Source organism: Canis aureus, chromosome 2, assembly GCF_053574225.1.
Source record: "Canis aureus isolate CA01 chromosome 2, VMU_Caureus_v.1.0, whole genome shotgun sequence".
In the NCBI taxonomy this organism is placed as follows: domain Eukaryota; kingdom Metazoa; phylum Chordata; class Mammalia; order Carnivora; family Canidae; genus Canis; species Canis aureus.
Genome location: NC_135612.1, coordinates 20,911,862 through 20,928,452, shown reverse-complemented (window position 1 = coordinate 20,928,452; position 16,591 = coordinate 20,911,862). Strand labels below are relative to the sequence as shown.

Sequence of the window (16,591 nt, the reverse complement as noted above, 5' to 3'; positions counted from 1 at the left end):
TCAACTGTGGAACTCAGAGGGTAACTTTGTACTTTCTCAATAGAACCATCTGGGCCATTAGTGACTTTTATCATGTGCCTGTTTCAGCTCCCCCTTTCCAGACAGAGGAGTCCCAGCTTTTCAGTCTACCATCACAGGACGGAACCCTCAGACCCTTGAGCATCTCAGGGCTCTTCTCTAGACGTGTAGATTTAGTTGGGGATAAAGAATTCAAGACAGTTTAAGTGGTTTCTCCCAGTTTATACTTCTTCCACCATCTTTTTTCTCCTAAGTAAAACTTGAGTTATAATTATGGAGTAATTCAGGTGGCTCTTTTTTATTTCTCCCTAACTCCTTGATTTCTCCTTGAATTTGCTTTTATGTCTGCCAGTCAGTTGACATTTCCTGAACATCCAAGTCTGTGCTTTGTGAATTTCACCAATTTCTCACAGTGATTCTGACTTCTCAGAGCTTTCTTCTTATTTTATCCTTTTACAGTTCCTCTCTCTCCTCTCTTGGTAAATATGTCTTCCAGCCCCTCCTTTTCCTCCCACTGTTTCCTGAAGGAATTAATGAATATCTATATACTTTCTTTGTTAGTTTTCCATCCTCATACCTACTTCTCACCCCTGCCACAGCTAACATATTTCCTGAAGTAAATTGGATTACTCACTGCATCCAATTGTCATTGACAGACATTCAAGTTCATATCCCCTCAAGCCTGTTTTAATCTATTAGCTTGAATTCTAACTTTTAGGATTCCATTTGACAAAGAATATATTTAAATCCTTATTGATGATAATAATCCTAATAATTCCTACTCAAAGCATATTTCACTCATGAAGTATGTGTATTTTCTAAATAAAATAAAAAAGCATTAATCTCTTAAAGGCTCCAGGGAGCCAAAGAGAAAGTGTAATTATTCCCATTTTGCATGTGAAATCACTGAGGTAAAACAACGCATATTCCCCCAGTGGCTAAACAGAGCAGGAAGGAAATAAATTCCTGACTCCCAGTTATCTGCTGGGCCACAAAGAAAAAATTTCTTGAAATTCAAGAAAATCCAGATGAACCTTCTGTGCCAGTGACTTACCATTGCCTCCCTTGAAATGATTATAGTGAATATTTATTCAGAAAATTCTAAGATAGCTCATGTATGTCATGCTACCCTGAGGAGGAAATGTCAAAAGACGGGGAATAAGAGAAATGCCAGGAAGAACATGACCCACAGAGATGATTAATATGGAGTTTGTCCATTGAGATATAAAATTTAAATGAAAATCTTTGACTTAATGCAACCTGAGGATGAAGAATCTGTGGAGATACTTCTAAGACCTGAAACAGTGCCTTTCCAGGGGTCAGAGACCTGACTGAACTCTCACCCTCTTTCTCCTTATACAATGCTGTCCCTGCCTCGGAAAGCTATATCACATGAAGAGAAATGAAAAATCACTTTTAACTTGATTCAAACAGAAGAACTAGGGGGCAATAGAAGGATTCCTTAAACAGGGCTGTGACATCACAGGTACAGCAAGTGTAGAATTGATGGAGTGAGGAAAAAACAAAACTCACAAATTGAAATTCCAGTCTTTAACAGTTTGGATGTAGTCTCTGGCTGTATTACACCACTTAACATATAGGCAGGAAACCTACCAAAAAAAAAAAAAAAAAACTTCTTGATGAGGGCCAAAATGATGTTAGATTTCTATCTCTTCCTTCCTAGATCGATTCAATCACATTAAGTGCTTTTTTTTTTAATAGAACAGGGAGTTCTCAGGACATTTGGGTGGCTCAGCAGTTGAGCATCTGCCTTCAGCTCAGGGCATGATCCCAGGGTCCAGGACTGAGTTCCACATTGGGCTCCTTGCGGTAGGCCTGCTTCTCCCTCTCTCTGCCTGTGTCTCTGCCTTTCTCTTTCTGTGTCTCTCATGAATAAATAAGTTAAAAATCTTTAAATAAAAAAAAAAAAAGAGACAAAAACAGTGAGTTCTCACCTAGTCAAAGTAGCTGATCCTATTCAACTAGAATTGCCACATATCCAAATATCAATTCATAGCACTAGATCTGTTCATGGTTTCAGCTGATGAACAAGCCATCCACAGTAGTAGGTCATCCCAGTTGTAACTCTTATTTCCCAAATTTCTTATTAGGATATTATTATTATTATTATTATTATTATTATTATTATTATTATACATTCTTGTGTACCAGCAGAATCCTTAAAGTCATTTCTTTCTCACTCTTAGGAGGGATTCACCCCACCTTTAACTTTCTCCCTCTTACTACCTTTGATATCATAACCATGGGCAATTCTTGCCAAGGAATAAAGGATACTTTGGGAGGGCTTCCTCCCATGTTGCACATGCTTCTTGTACAAATTAAAATGTTATTCTTCTGAGTTCATATCAGCTTATGAGATCTATTAATAAAAAATCCAGATAGTCAGGAAAACAATTGCTTTCCTGGACCTTTTTAGAAAACTATGCTCCACTTTGATAAATTCAAAAACCCAAGTGAGGAGGCAGAAATTCTTCTGAAGAAATCTTCAAAACAAAACTTTAAATGCACAATAAAAGAACTGAATAGCTCAAATGGATTCAGAGTCACTGCTATGTTCCATTTCCTAATCCCTAACCCTATTCTCAGAATTGTAAAAAAACAAAAACAAAAAGAATAAAACAAAACAAAACAACCCTTTGGTCCTAGTAACTACACTAGGTGTCATATTACCTTTCAGAGATGTTAAGACTTCTCTTTGAGATTAGTATGGTTGGGAGGAAAAAGAGCCAGGCTCATTGTACCTATGCATATTATGCAAACATGTATGTCTGTAAGAAAAGAAAGGAAAAAGAATTGTAGAGGTTTTTTTTATGCTCAACAGGGTATTATTTCATTATTTTTCTATTGAGATATCATCTGACCTCCATCCCAAATATAGATTCTCATAGCTTTGAACATGGAAAACCATTAGTGCTGACAGGCTGATCATATTCTCAAAAGGTCAAGATCTGCTGTAAACGTGGTTTTTCTTCATCATTTGTCATTTCTGTGGGGTCTTTTCAACTTTTGTGTCAACATAAGTGTTCCTCACATCTGGGTTGACATCTCACTTCAAAAGCATGTTTAATCCCTATTGCTTCAAATGCATGAAATAAGAAAATCTACTTTTAATAAGCAAAAATTACTTTATAAAAATAAATATCTGTAGTAAAAGTACATCAATGAAAGTAGATCAACACACTGATAACTATTTTCACTTGATATATATCTGGAATTTCTCTTCAAATTTCCTATGGTAAAAATGGGTGGATATCATTAAGCTTTTGTGAGGTAAAAAACGGTCAGGTATTACTGATCTCCTTTACTAGGTGGGGCAACATGGAAGAGCCTTCCAAAAGAATCATCTGAGGATGAAATTAACTATTCTCATTCTCATTTAATGCTAATTAACTTTGAATCACTGCCTGAGGAGTATAATGTTAGAGCATAGGTTAATAGATGTTCAAGTTGTGATACAACCTCTCCCTCTGGTTTTGGTTCAGGAAAGTGGATGGAAAGGAAAAGACACTTGATGTCTGATTGAACTGGGGACCAGGGAGGAAGGAGGAATCAATTACCTCTCCTCTTCCATTGCTGTTTTTGGCTTTCATAACCTTCCATCCCAAACCATTTGTTCTTCCAACTTTCCAACAATCTCTTTTTTGTTCCATTTCTAATCCTCAATTTGCCAATCTGGATCACTGTAAATATCAATAATATAATTCAAAGCCTACCTTATATGGAAAGATTTCCAGGCTGGTTATTCCTTCTATGAAAATAAAAGCACTCTACCATTTCCAAAGGTTTTCATATACAGCCAAGAGCACCTCAAAGGTAGAGGAGATCATCTAGTCCAGATCGAGATTTTTAAAAAGAGGACCCAGAGGTTCAGAGAGATAAAGTGATTCCCCAAACTCATTGTACTATAACACAATTCCTTCCACTTGTCCTCAGGGATTTGTTCTATTGTATGTCTGCGTGTGTGTGTGTGTGTGTGTGTGTGTGTGTGTGTGTGTGTGTGTTAGTTTAATGGAAATGGTTTGTTCTACTGAGGCTTCTGCTGTCGTTGTTTTTATGGCAATGAGAATTGCCACCCTTTCTATGCCCGAGGGTTGTCAGTGATCCTTCTCAGGAACAAGGATGGAGAAGAGGCCATGAGAAACTAAAGCCCCTTAGCTGGCCCAAGTTCCAATACAGACTGAAGAGTGACCACAGCCCCCTCTGGAGGAAGACATGGAGTCTTGAGGACTATATTTGCTTAACAGGGAACTAACTATGGGATTCTATGCTTTAAAAACTTCCCCATCTTAACAAAATCAAGAATAGATAAGTACTATTCAGATGCTGGACTATTTTCGGTATCAAAAAGTTTCATTGTCCAAAAGTTTTACTACCATGAAACTATTTTGTCATTGCCCTTAAAATAAAAGCAAGAGAGGATGTTTGACCTGTATTCCAAGATCATCTTAATCCAATGACTCATAAAACAATAGCTGCTTTTTTCCAATTTTGCTCAAGCTTGCAATTTTAACAAGTTGACAATTTCTAAATGTCTAAAATGTGTTTTTTAATGGCATTAGCCCTAAAATCTCATGTCCAGCTTCCCAAGTCCCAGCTCAGAAAATCAAGACACCATCCTCACAAATTCCACTTCCCAGCTCAAAATGAGATGTCATAACCAAATCCAAGAGCACTCTCATTGCCCTTGGAGGTCCCAAAACAAAGCTATTTCTCATAAATGAAAGAGTGCTTTGGCGGCCCCAGAACCTCAAGGCTAGGCAGGAAGGTCTAACCTAGATCTTTGTAAAAACTAAAGCCATGCCTCCCACATATCTCTGATGAAAAGCTTATATGAAGAGCAAAGTAGAATTCTGGACTACACATTCTGCTTGGTTATTCTGGCAACTTAATGATTTGTCTGCATACTGTTCCAGTTATCATATTCCCCAAGCAGCAATTAATAATATTTACTATATATTATGCTTCACACTCTTATGGGTTGTGTATTTGTGACCCCTCAAAATTCATCTGTTGATATCCTGACTTCTAATGTAATGGTATTTGGAGGTGGGGTCTTTGGGAGGTCATTGGGTTTGGAATAGGTGGAGTTAGTGCCCTTAAAACAATAGGAAAACAGAAAGATATCTCTCCCTCCACATGCACACACAGAGGAAAGGACATGCGAGTGCACAACAAGAAGGCTGCTTGTCTACAAATCAGGAAGGGAGCTGTCACTAGGAACCAAATGTGCTGGGACCCTGATCTTCCCAGCCTTTAGTACTGGGAATAAATTCTAGTACTCTAGTACTTTAAATAAATGTCTGTTGTTTAAGCCACCTGGTCTCTGATATTTTGTTATAGCAACCTAAGCTAAGACACAGACCCTGTCCTATATATTTTACATTCAGTATCCCATTTAAAATTTACAAAAATCCCACTGGGAGACACCATTTTTCCCATTTCACAAATGAGAAAACTATCTCTTAGATTAAATAGCTCTTCAACCTGAAGACATACATAGTAGACACCAAATAGTTGAATTGAATTGAATACCTCCTACTTCTTCTACTTCAGCATTTTTTAAGATTTTATTTATTTATTCGAGAAAGAGAAAGAGATAGAGAAGCAGAGACACAGGCAGAGGGAGAAGCAGGTTCCATGCAGGGAGCCTGATGTGGGACTCGATCCCAGGACTCCAGGATCACGCCCTGGGCCGAAGGCAGGTGCTAAACTTCTGAGCTACCCAGGGATCCCCTACTTCAGCATTTTAAAACTGTTCACTCATACATATATCTTCATCATACAGCTAGAAGTTCTTTGAGAGCCAAGATTATTATATTCTCAATGTCAAGCACATGGTAGGTGCATGAAGAAGGAAGGGAAGGGAAGGGAAGTGGGAAGGGAAGGAGAAAAAAAAAGAAGAAAAAAAGAAGACAAAAAAAATGGAAGGGAAGGGGGAGAGGAGGGAAGGGGAGGGGAGCGAAGTGAGGCAGGAAAGAAAAAAAGAGAGAAGTAAGGAAGAAAATAGTATATGTGAATCCCTAATTAGTAGGTACATGAGTGTCTTAGGGCTCCCATAATAAAGGACTAAAAACTAGGTGGCTTGAACAATAGAAATTTATTGGCTCATAGTTCTAGAGGCTAAAAGTCTGAAGTCAAGGTGTGAGCAAGGTTGGTGCTGAGGGCTGTGAGGGAAAGATCTATCCCAGACCTCTCACTTGGGCTTGTAGATGGCCAACATCTCCCTAAGCCTCTTCACACTGTATTTCCTCCATATATATCTCTGTGTCTGAATTTCTCTTTTTATAAGGACACCAGTCATGCTGGATTAGGGCCCACCCTAATGACCTCATTTTAAATTGATTACCTCTGTAAAGACCCTATCTCCAAATGAATTCACATTATGGGGTATCAGGAGTTAGGACTTCCACATATGGATTTGGAGGGAGACACAATTTGTCTCATAACTGTGGTAATAGAAATGTTCTCCACATAAGGCACAGCTGGCCACAACACAGCTCAGCTGTTTGAGGGACATAGGAGGCTTTAAAAACATGTTCAAATGCACAGGGGCCTCTGTGTGTCATAAATGGCCTAACCTCACAATAACAAGAGCTAACAACTGAATCTGTTAAAAAATGGTTTTACTTATGTATGTGAGACTACCCCTCTGGCAGGCAACCTATAAACTAAACTATAAACAATTTTAAGGCATCATTTTTATAATCAGTCCTATATCACCACTTCTGCATTTAAGTTCGCTCCTCAGGTCTGTTAGAAATGGTCATAGGTATTCTCTGTTCTCAATTATTCTATCCAGGTTTTCACTTGCCTTGAATAGATAAATTCCACTCACAGAACATCATTCTCTCTGGTGACTTCTGAGTTGAGCAGGAAAAAAAAAAAAAAAATGCCTATCCCGTGTGCTCAGTCATGATCTCTTCTAGGCCTTTACATGCCCTGCAATGTAGTAAATCTCTATGAGCCTTTTAATGACCTCATCTTTCCAGAAAGAGTATCTTTTACCCCTTAAAACTGCACTTCCTGGTGGTAAAGAGAAAAATCTGCTTCAGTGTTCTCTAAGTTCCCATTAGAAATGGAAAAGAAAAAGATTCAAAGGATTCCTGGGCTCAGCTCCCAGGTTCAGCCATAGATGGCTATCGCACAGCAGTGGAGTCACTATCCCTACTTGCCATGCAGGCATGTACATAGCCTCCAACTCCTCTCATTTCACACTGGAGAAGAAAGAAAACTACACAGGACCAGGGATTCAAATACCCTCTGTCCCTCTGCTCGCTGCTCTCACTTTTCTTTACTTGTGTCTTTAGAGAATGTTGAATACACGGTACATCCTTCTTCTGTAGGTGTTTGACAAGCTACAACCTTAAGGTTTCATGTGATTTTGATCTCATCAACTCTTCCAGAAATTGGTTTCATTTCCCAGTTGATCTCACTGTTATATTTTTCCCCCACTCTCTCAAACACTTCTTGTTCAAATTTAAATCCATTATTTCTATTCTTATCTTTGCTAACTAATGAGAGTGGTTTCTTCTCCTCTGGGAAACTACCAAGGTATGTGTACCTGCATTCACATTTTCATGTGTGTTTTCTCTCAAACTCTTAGAGGTTATCAAAAATTCTGAGGAAGAAAACCTTGCTTTAATTAAAGAATATACACAATTCCATTCTTTACTAGAACCTCCTTGCATGTTTACTTTCCATAATATTTGTCTCCCGAGAGGAAAGTAGGAGTAATAGGAAAGATGTTTCTCAGATACTGTTTAAAACATGCAGCCTATTATCAAAACTATCAAAAGTCCACTACTGGGTAACTCGATTGTGGAAATTGAAGCAACTCTGCTTACATGGAAATTATTTGACTACCTTACAATTTCTCAGAATAAAATACTCCCTGAATTGTAATTTCTTTAATAAATTACTGTAATTTGACCTACCATTCATGTAATATGTGATGAACAGTGAAGAATCCCTCTTCTGAACTGTCAGTGATTTTAACAGACAGAAACTTTAATCACATTGCCTATGAACTAATCGATTAACAAATATTTATCAAGAATTTACTGGGTATGCAATACTGCAAGACACAAATAGGGATATAACAAAAATATGATTTCCTTTCCATCCCCTTAATCCCAGAACAATCTCCCAAGAGAGAAATATTCCTATCATCCTCTTCTTGATCCTCAAATTTTTTACCCTATCCTCTTCAAATCAATCAATATGTCAAATGACCATATCCTAACCCCTAGGAGGCTCCTTCCAGCAAAAGATAAACACCTTGCTTCTTTCCCCAAACATTAAATCTACTGCTTTCAACCATCACTGGGCAAATTTGAAATTACTCAATACTATCATTGCCCCCCACCAAGCCCCATTCATTTCTGACCTAAAACAGGCCTCTTTTCTCCCCTTCTAAATACACTCACCTCCACAACCAGTGAACTCCATGAGTTACTTCAATCACCTTCACCACTTCTCTCTGAATTCTGTTGACACATAGACCTCCTAGACCCTCTCATTGGTACTTCTATAGCAGCATTCTTCAAAAAGAGAATAAGAATCCTTGAGAGCGAAAAACAATTTTCACACAACCAAAACTACACAACCAAATATGGTTTCGAGGGGGTCATTTTCCAGATCCTCACCTTCCATATATGTTCTTTCACAAAACTGATCTAAGAATGGTTTTAGATGGAGGGAATTCTACAGTTCTCCTTTCTCATTTCATTCTTTTCATTTTCTCATTTGTGTTTTCCCCACATAAATAGCTACATAGTTATATACATATGTAGACAGATAAATAAATTTTCCCTTGTTCCAAATGTTACTATATTGCACTGCCTTAAGATATTTAAAAACGTTCAGGGTCCCAAAGGAAAAAAACTAAAAGATTTGGTACTAAAGTCTCTTTTAATCAAGACTTTATAAATCTTTGCTAGGCCTCATATTTTTCTTTGTCTTATACACATTTTTGCTAAAAGCCAAGTGTAGCATAAAAACAGGAGCTTTGGCCTCAGTTGGGATGTAATGGATTTAGATGTTTTGGACTCTGCAGCATCTCATGTATCACCCAAATATTTATCCAAAAAAAAAAATGTATCACTCTTAAAGAAGAGCCTGAGAGAATAAAGCTAGACTGTATGGGTAAAATATATTTAAAGTAGTAGAGCTTTTTTTCATTTAGGCAACAGGGTTCTAGTAAGGCTCTGTGACTTGCCTGACCTAAAATCAGCATTAAGAAGTGAGGTGTCAGGCAGCCTGTACTAACACATTTATTTGAATTGATAAGTGCAGACTTATCTGAGAGAAAGTAAATCTAATTTATCTAATTGGTTTGATAATGAAAACTAGTCTGCTTATTTGGTTATATGACAGATGTGTTCCTTAATTCAAATGAGTTAAATGTGTAGTTCCAAAGTTTTGATGAAAAAATATTTAAAGCATCTGATATAATAAATGCAATTTATCAAAGATTATTGTATTAGCAAAGGCATACTGAAAGTTACAATGTTTCAATGTTCCCAGCAGTATCTGAATATATCAGATTTTTTAAAAAGTGCCTCTAAATTAAAGAGAAACAAGTACAGTTAGTTACTTGATGAGTCTCCCTGAAATGCTCTTGTTATGCTCACTAGAAATTCAGAAACTAGGTAAATAAAGACAACTGTGTAAATTCTTTCACAATTCTCTGCTCTCAATAAAATTGAAAAAGAAACTATCATGATTACAGATTATTAAAAATAATTTTGGTAATATATTCCTGTGGTCTTTGGTATTCAATTCAGAATAAATTCAAAAACTTGTCAGAGATTGTTATTAAAAATAAACAAATTCCTTTTATTCCTGTAAGGCCTTCCAATCATTCCATGCTTAAATCCATAGTGGGAATAGAATTGTAATTGACCCATCTTTCATTTCAATTGTTGACTCCCAAGAATAGGCTATCCACCTAATTTTAAAATGCACTAATAAAATTTATTTCTAATGTTTAAAAATTCTATATCAAAATTTATAATATTTTGATACATTGCTAATTCAACCCTAAAGAAAACATTTTTTAAGGCTTAGAACATTATGGTTACAAGATAATTAAAATTTTTAATTCAACTAAGTTAAAATTCTACAAGAAAAATGGAATGGAAATATAGGCTCAAGGAATAAAAGAAATTATATAAAATTATAAATAATATAATATACAATATTATATTATATATGATTATGTATATAATAAATTATATAAAAATAAAATTAAAGTGGAGCTTATTTATGAATTTTTTTATTTATTTACTTTTAATCTAAATATAGCATCTAGGGACACCTGGGTGGCTCAGCAGTTGAGCACCTGCCTTCCGCTCAGGGTGTGATCCTGGTCCAGGGATCGAGTCCCACATTGGGCTCCCTGCGAGGAGCAGGCTTCTCCCTCTGTCTATGTCTCTGCCTCTCTCTGTGTGTGTCTCTCATAAATAAATACATACAATCTTTTAAAAAAATTTTTAGGCCCCCATTTTTATAAACAATTTGAATCATTCCAAATCAGCTATGTAAGCACTACCCTAGTGGTCTCAAATCACCAATCCTCCAAAAGAAATTCTACTCTGGCCAGTTGGAGTGCTCCATTTGCCAGGCCTCAGTTTGGGAACCAGCCTGGCCTGGGGTTCCAGGATGATCCTATAGGTATAAGTCTCATAGCTACTCTAGCATCTGGTTGATAGCATCTATTCAGCCAACTTCAGAAAAACATAAAAATAAGTGTAGCTCTATAAATTTTCACCAAATGAACATGTAAATCAGCATCCAGCAGATCAAGAGTAAGAACATTACCAGTAACTCAGAAACACATGATATTTCTGTTTCATAGGCAACATATTGCCCCCATCACTACCTTCCCAAAGTTAACTACTTTGCTTCCAATATGCTGTCCTTGCTACAATATTCCAGCTAAGATGTACTTGTTTTTGAACTTTATAAATGGAGTCATACACTACATGTTATTTTTCTGCTGTCTTTTACTCAGCACCATGTTTGTGAGGTTCATCTACATTCATATATGGCATAAATGCATGATAATGGCTACCAATATTTATTTCAAGCTATCAATTTTGCAATATATGAGAAACTACATGTTTGAATCTATTTAAACATGTGAAGAAAAATCTGGATCTCAACTCAAAATTATGCAAGGTTAATCCATGGGGCTCAATTTTATCATATGTAAAATGAGGTTAAAATACTCATTCCTTACAGAGTTGCTGTGAGACTGTACATGGAAAGCACAATTTCTGACACATATAAAGATTGCAGTCATTGTTGTGATTTTGATGTTGTTGTTTTTGCCTTCCAATGGGTCATCCCCAATTTAATAAGTATTCTCCAAATCCCTTCTTATTGCCACTAAGTGACAGAACTAAAACACATAGATGAACATGTCCCCACCATACTTATATTAACTTTGTTCTAGCTTTTTATCTCTTAAGGTATATGGTTCAAGCATCCATGCATGACTTGCAATGGTGAACTGGACCAGACTCCTACTTAATTCCTTTGTAACTGAGGGTTACCAATACCTCTTTCACTGGATCACTCAGAAAAAAAGTAACTGGGAATAAATAAAAGACAGAAGAGAGGAAATTTTAAAAAGCTTAGTTTATGTATGTAAAGAATTTGATACAAAGCAGGTGCATAACAAATGGTAGTTACTTAGGAAGAAGAAAAAAGGGAGGAGGAAAGGAGAGAAGAAACATTATTTTATAACTTGATTTTTTTCGGTGACAGAAGGGTGCCTATGAGGTGATACACCAAGTCAGTTCCTCTTTAGTCTACTTCCTAGTCAAGGTGGGTCAAAGTAGTTCAAGTAAAATAAGTAGGATATGTGATTTTATCCCATTTCATAGATGAGAAAACTGCAGTCCTGAGAGGTTAAGTGATTTACCCAAGGATTTATAGTGAATTAGTGGCAGAGCCAGGATTCTCATGTGAATCTGTCTGATTCCAGAGCTATGGTTTTTTTTTTTTTTTTTTGCTCTATTCCATTGCCTTTCTGAAATAGTCTAATTTTAATGTGTTATCTCAAATACTCCACTTCAAGGAAGAGGTAATTTTCAATTTTAGCCTTTCTGACCCTCAGAGTCTAGTCTATAAAACTGAGCTAATAATAATTGCCTTCTAAACAAGTTAATATAAGTGCCTAGAATGGCACTCAGTAAGTGTACCTTTGTTGTTGTTTCAATTTTAAACTATCTACTCAATGAATTTCTGGTTTAAGTAGAAAATCAGTGTATGTGGCTTTGGCCAATATAGGTGAGCTATCTCAGGGGAGCATTATCCCTTCCACTTAAAGTAAACATCAACATTCAGATATACCCTTGACTCTTTTCCTAACCATTACCATAGGCTTTTAATATCCTTGCAAACTCAAGCCCCCAAAATAGGTGCTAAATAAATACTAACTCAAAAGTTAGTTAAAACCCCTGCTCTTAAAAAGCTTGCAACAAAACTGTGTAATTAGGACATATTGGAAGGAAGGAAGGAAGGAAGGAAGGAAGGAAGGAAGGAAGGAAGGAAGGAGGGAGGGAGGGAGGGAGGGAGGGAGGGAGGGAGGGAGGGAGGGAGGGAGGGAAGAAAAAGTAACCATGCTTTTCCTGGTACAACTCTGTACTCAACAAATAAACTTGAAATAATGTTCTATTTTTGAAAACTCAAATTCTCCCCAGAGTTCTTAAAAATACTCTGACAATCAGTTGAAAATATGAATATTTTTATTACTGTTATTTTCTACTATTACTTATTACATTTATTATAGTCTTTAATTTTTTTCATAAATATGTGTTTGACCAGGCATGCTGTAAATATAAGTGTTGTCATTTATATTCATGGCAAGGTGAAAATGAATGAAAATGAATTTCAAAGTATAATTTACATCATCCTTCATACATATGGAAAGAAAAGGATTTGCCTGGATAGAATTAGTACTATTCAATAGAAACTGAGTATTTATCATGGCCACAATGGATTTGGCAGAGGGCACAAAGACTTGAACACAGTCCCTGCTCTGTGGGAGGACCCAGCCCAAAGGGGAAGAGAAAAACAAACAACATACATGCACAAATATACACATAGAACATGTAAACAAAGCCTACCTAATACAAATTTATGAGGCAGCTGAACAACATCCATGTTGTGAGCTGAAATATTCAGATTCTCAGGATACATAGTCCATATAACTGAAGCAAGGAGGGAGGATTCCAAATTAGCTGATAATGTATAAAACACTGTGTCTTCATGAGACAGTTTGGGGCCAACATTATATAGCCTTACTTCTCAGGATGTAACCCACAGACCATCAGCATCATCTAGGAGATTCATAGACCCATAGAGTCTCAGGGCCCATACCTGACCTTCTGAATAAGAATCTGAATGTTAGCAAGATTCCAGGTGACTTATAAATTAAAGGTGGAAAAGCCTTGGTATAGGGTGGTTCTCCAGGCTGCCTTTATATTAGAAATACCAGCAGAATTTTCTTTAAAATGTTCATACCTGGGCCCCATTCCAGGTCTAAGAAGTTGGAATCTCTTGCCCACCTTCATCATATCGCAGCTCAAACATCACTTTCTCTGGTACATCTTTTCTTGACCCACCTCAGACCAAAATAAATTCCTGAATTGTGTATTCTCAATTACACAATTAGCTCTTATCACACTTGCAACTAAACATTTGTTTATGTTTTCATGCGATAACCACCTCTCAAATTGGCAAACGGTCTGTGAGAGCAGTGTCTATTCTTGGTTTTGCTCAACATCACACCCCCAATGCCCAACAGAAATTTTGTCACATGTCATACATTCAATAGATTTATTCATTCATTTATTCCACAAATATTTACCTACAATGTTTTAAGTTCTTGAGATGTATTGGTGAATGAAAGAAGAATCCCTGAAGGAAGTGACAGATAACAAATGTGTTATTTTTTTCTAGCAAGGAAAGAAAAGTAATAATAAGAATAAAAAATAAAGGCAAAATATGGTATGCTAAAGAGACAGAAGTGTTACATACAAAATAAGAATGAAGGCAAGGTAAAGGGAAGTTGGAGAATTAATGGGGGAGGGCCAAGTTATCATTTTAAATAGGATTGTGAGAGAAGCATCATGAAAAGTAACATCAAAAAGAGATTTGGAAGGAGTAAGTTAGACCCCATCTCAAGAAAGAGCATGCCAGACTAGTAGAACAACACTGGTGGAAAGGAGCACGCTGTTATGTTCCAGGTACTGCAAGAGGGCCAAGGTGGGTACCGTGGAGTTGTGAGGGACAAGTAAGCTGGCAGGGAGGAATAGAAGATAATAACACAAAGGTCATTGAGAATCAGACCATGTAGGTTCTTGTAGGTGAATGTAAGGGCTTCACAGCTTTTACACTGTATGAAACATGGAACCACTATAGGATTTTGAGCAGCAGAGTAATATACTTTGACTTAATTTTTAAGAGAAACTTCTGGATACTGTGTCAAGAACATTCTCCTTTAAAGAGGATTAAGAATAAAAGCAGAGAGAAAAATCACGAAAATGTTACATCAAGTCATGTGAGAAATGATGGTAATAAGGTGGCTTTAACCTGGGGTTAGCTGTAGCTCTCAAGAGAATTGGTTCAGATTGGAGATTACATACTTACATACATACATACATGCATACATAATGAATCCATGTATTACCACAATGTGAACACATCCATGTAAACATCTATCAGGTGTAAGAAGAAAAAGTCACTTACATCTCCTCCTCTCCAAGGATAACCACTATCTTGACTTTGAACACCATTAGTTAACCTATTTTCAGTCTTTATATATGTGGAATCAGCAATATATATTCTTTTGTGTCTGTCCTTCTTCTTTTGAAGTCAACTCATATTGTTGCATGTAACTAAAGTTCATTGATGTTTGTAGCAATGTAGCACTTAAATGCATAAATAATCCTAATATATTTATCCATCTTACTGTCATCAAGCATTTCTAGTTTGTGGCTTTACAAATAATAATACCACAAACATTCTTATATATGTATTTCTGTGTCAATATCCATTGATCCTATTCATAAAAATTTAGAATCCTTAGGTCATAAGTTGAGTATGCACAACTTTAGTACATAGACAATAATATCTTGGACATCAACCTTAGCAATATTTTTATAGATATTTCCATAGGCCAGGGAAACAAAGGCAAAAAATAACTACTTGGGCTACCCTGAAATAAAAAGCTCTTGTACAGCAAAGGAAATCATGAACAAAGTAAAAAGGCAACCTACTGAATGGAAGAAGATATTTGCAAATGATATATCCAATAAAGGATATTATTATTCAAATATTATCCAAAATATATAAAGAACTTATACAATTGAACACCAAAAAAATAAATAACACAATTTAAAAATGGACAGAGGATCCAAAAAGACATTTTTTTTCCAACAAAGACATACAGATGGCTAACAGACACATGAAAAGATGTTCAACATCACTAATCATCAGACAAATGCAAACCCAAACCAAAATGAGATATCACCTCATGCTGTCAGAATTGCTAGCATCAAAAAGACAAGAAGTAACAACTATTGGTAAGGTTGTTTTAAAAAGGGAACACTTGTGCACTGTTGGTGGGAATGCAAATTGGTGCAACCACTGTGGAAAACAGTATAGAGATTCCTCAAAAAAGTCAAAAATAGAAATTTACCATATAATCTAGTAATTCCACTAGTTGGGTATTTACCCAAAGAAAATGTGAAAACACTAATTTGAGAAAATTAGGTACCCCCATATCCTCTGCAGCATTATTTACAATAGCGAAGATACAGAAGCAACCTAAATGTTCACAGACTGATAAATAGTTGTATTTTTTAAAGATTTTTATTTATTTATTCATAAGAGACAAAGACAGAGGCAGAGACATAGGCAGAGATAGAAGCAGGTCCATGCAGGGAGCCCGATGTGGGACTCCATAACAGGACTCCAGGATCACGCCCTAAGCTGAAGGCAGACGCTCAACCACTGAGCCACCCACGCATCCCCAAAGACTGATAAATGGATAAAGAATTGATATATATTATGGGATATTAACCCCCAAAAAAGAATAAGATCATGCCATTTGCAATAACACAGATGAAACTAGAGACTATTATGCTAAGTGAAATAAGTCAGAGAAAGACAAATACCATGTGATTTCATTTATATGTGGAATCTAAAAAACAAACAAAAAATACACAAAAAAATAGAAACAGACTCATAAATGCAGAGAAGAAACTGATGGTTGCCAGAGGAGAGGATGGTAGGAGGAAGAGTGAAATAAGTGAAAAGGATTAAGATAACTGGAATACAAGTTTCCAGTTATAAAATAAGTAACAGGGATGAAAAGTACAGCATTGAGAATACAGTCAATAATATTGTAATAACATTGTATGGTGACAATTATTGCAGTGAGCACAGCATACTGTATGTCAAATCACTGTGTTATATACCTGAAACCAATATAATATTCTCTATCAACTATACTTTGATAATAAAATTTTTAAGAAAT

General features: G+C 36.3%; 1 long non-coding RNA gene across 1 annotated transcript; it reads right to left on the bottom strand.

The window, feature by feature from the left end:
* Window positions 1-1,014: 1,014 nt before the first annotated feature.
* Window positions 1,015-8,584, bottom strand: LOC144290183 (uncharacterized). Its single transcript, XR_013357986.1, has 3 exons — window positions 8,466-8,584; window positions 2,710-2,807; window positions 1,015-1,628 (listed from the first exon to the last, which is right to left on the bottom strand). It is a non-coding gene; the product is annotated as an uncharacterized LOC144290183 (long non-coding RNA).
* Between the last annotated feature and the right edge of the window lie 8,007 nt (window positions 8,585-16,591).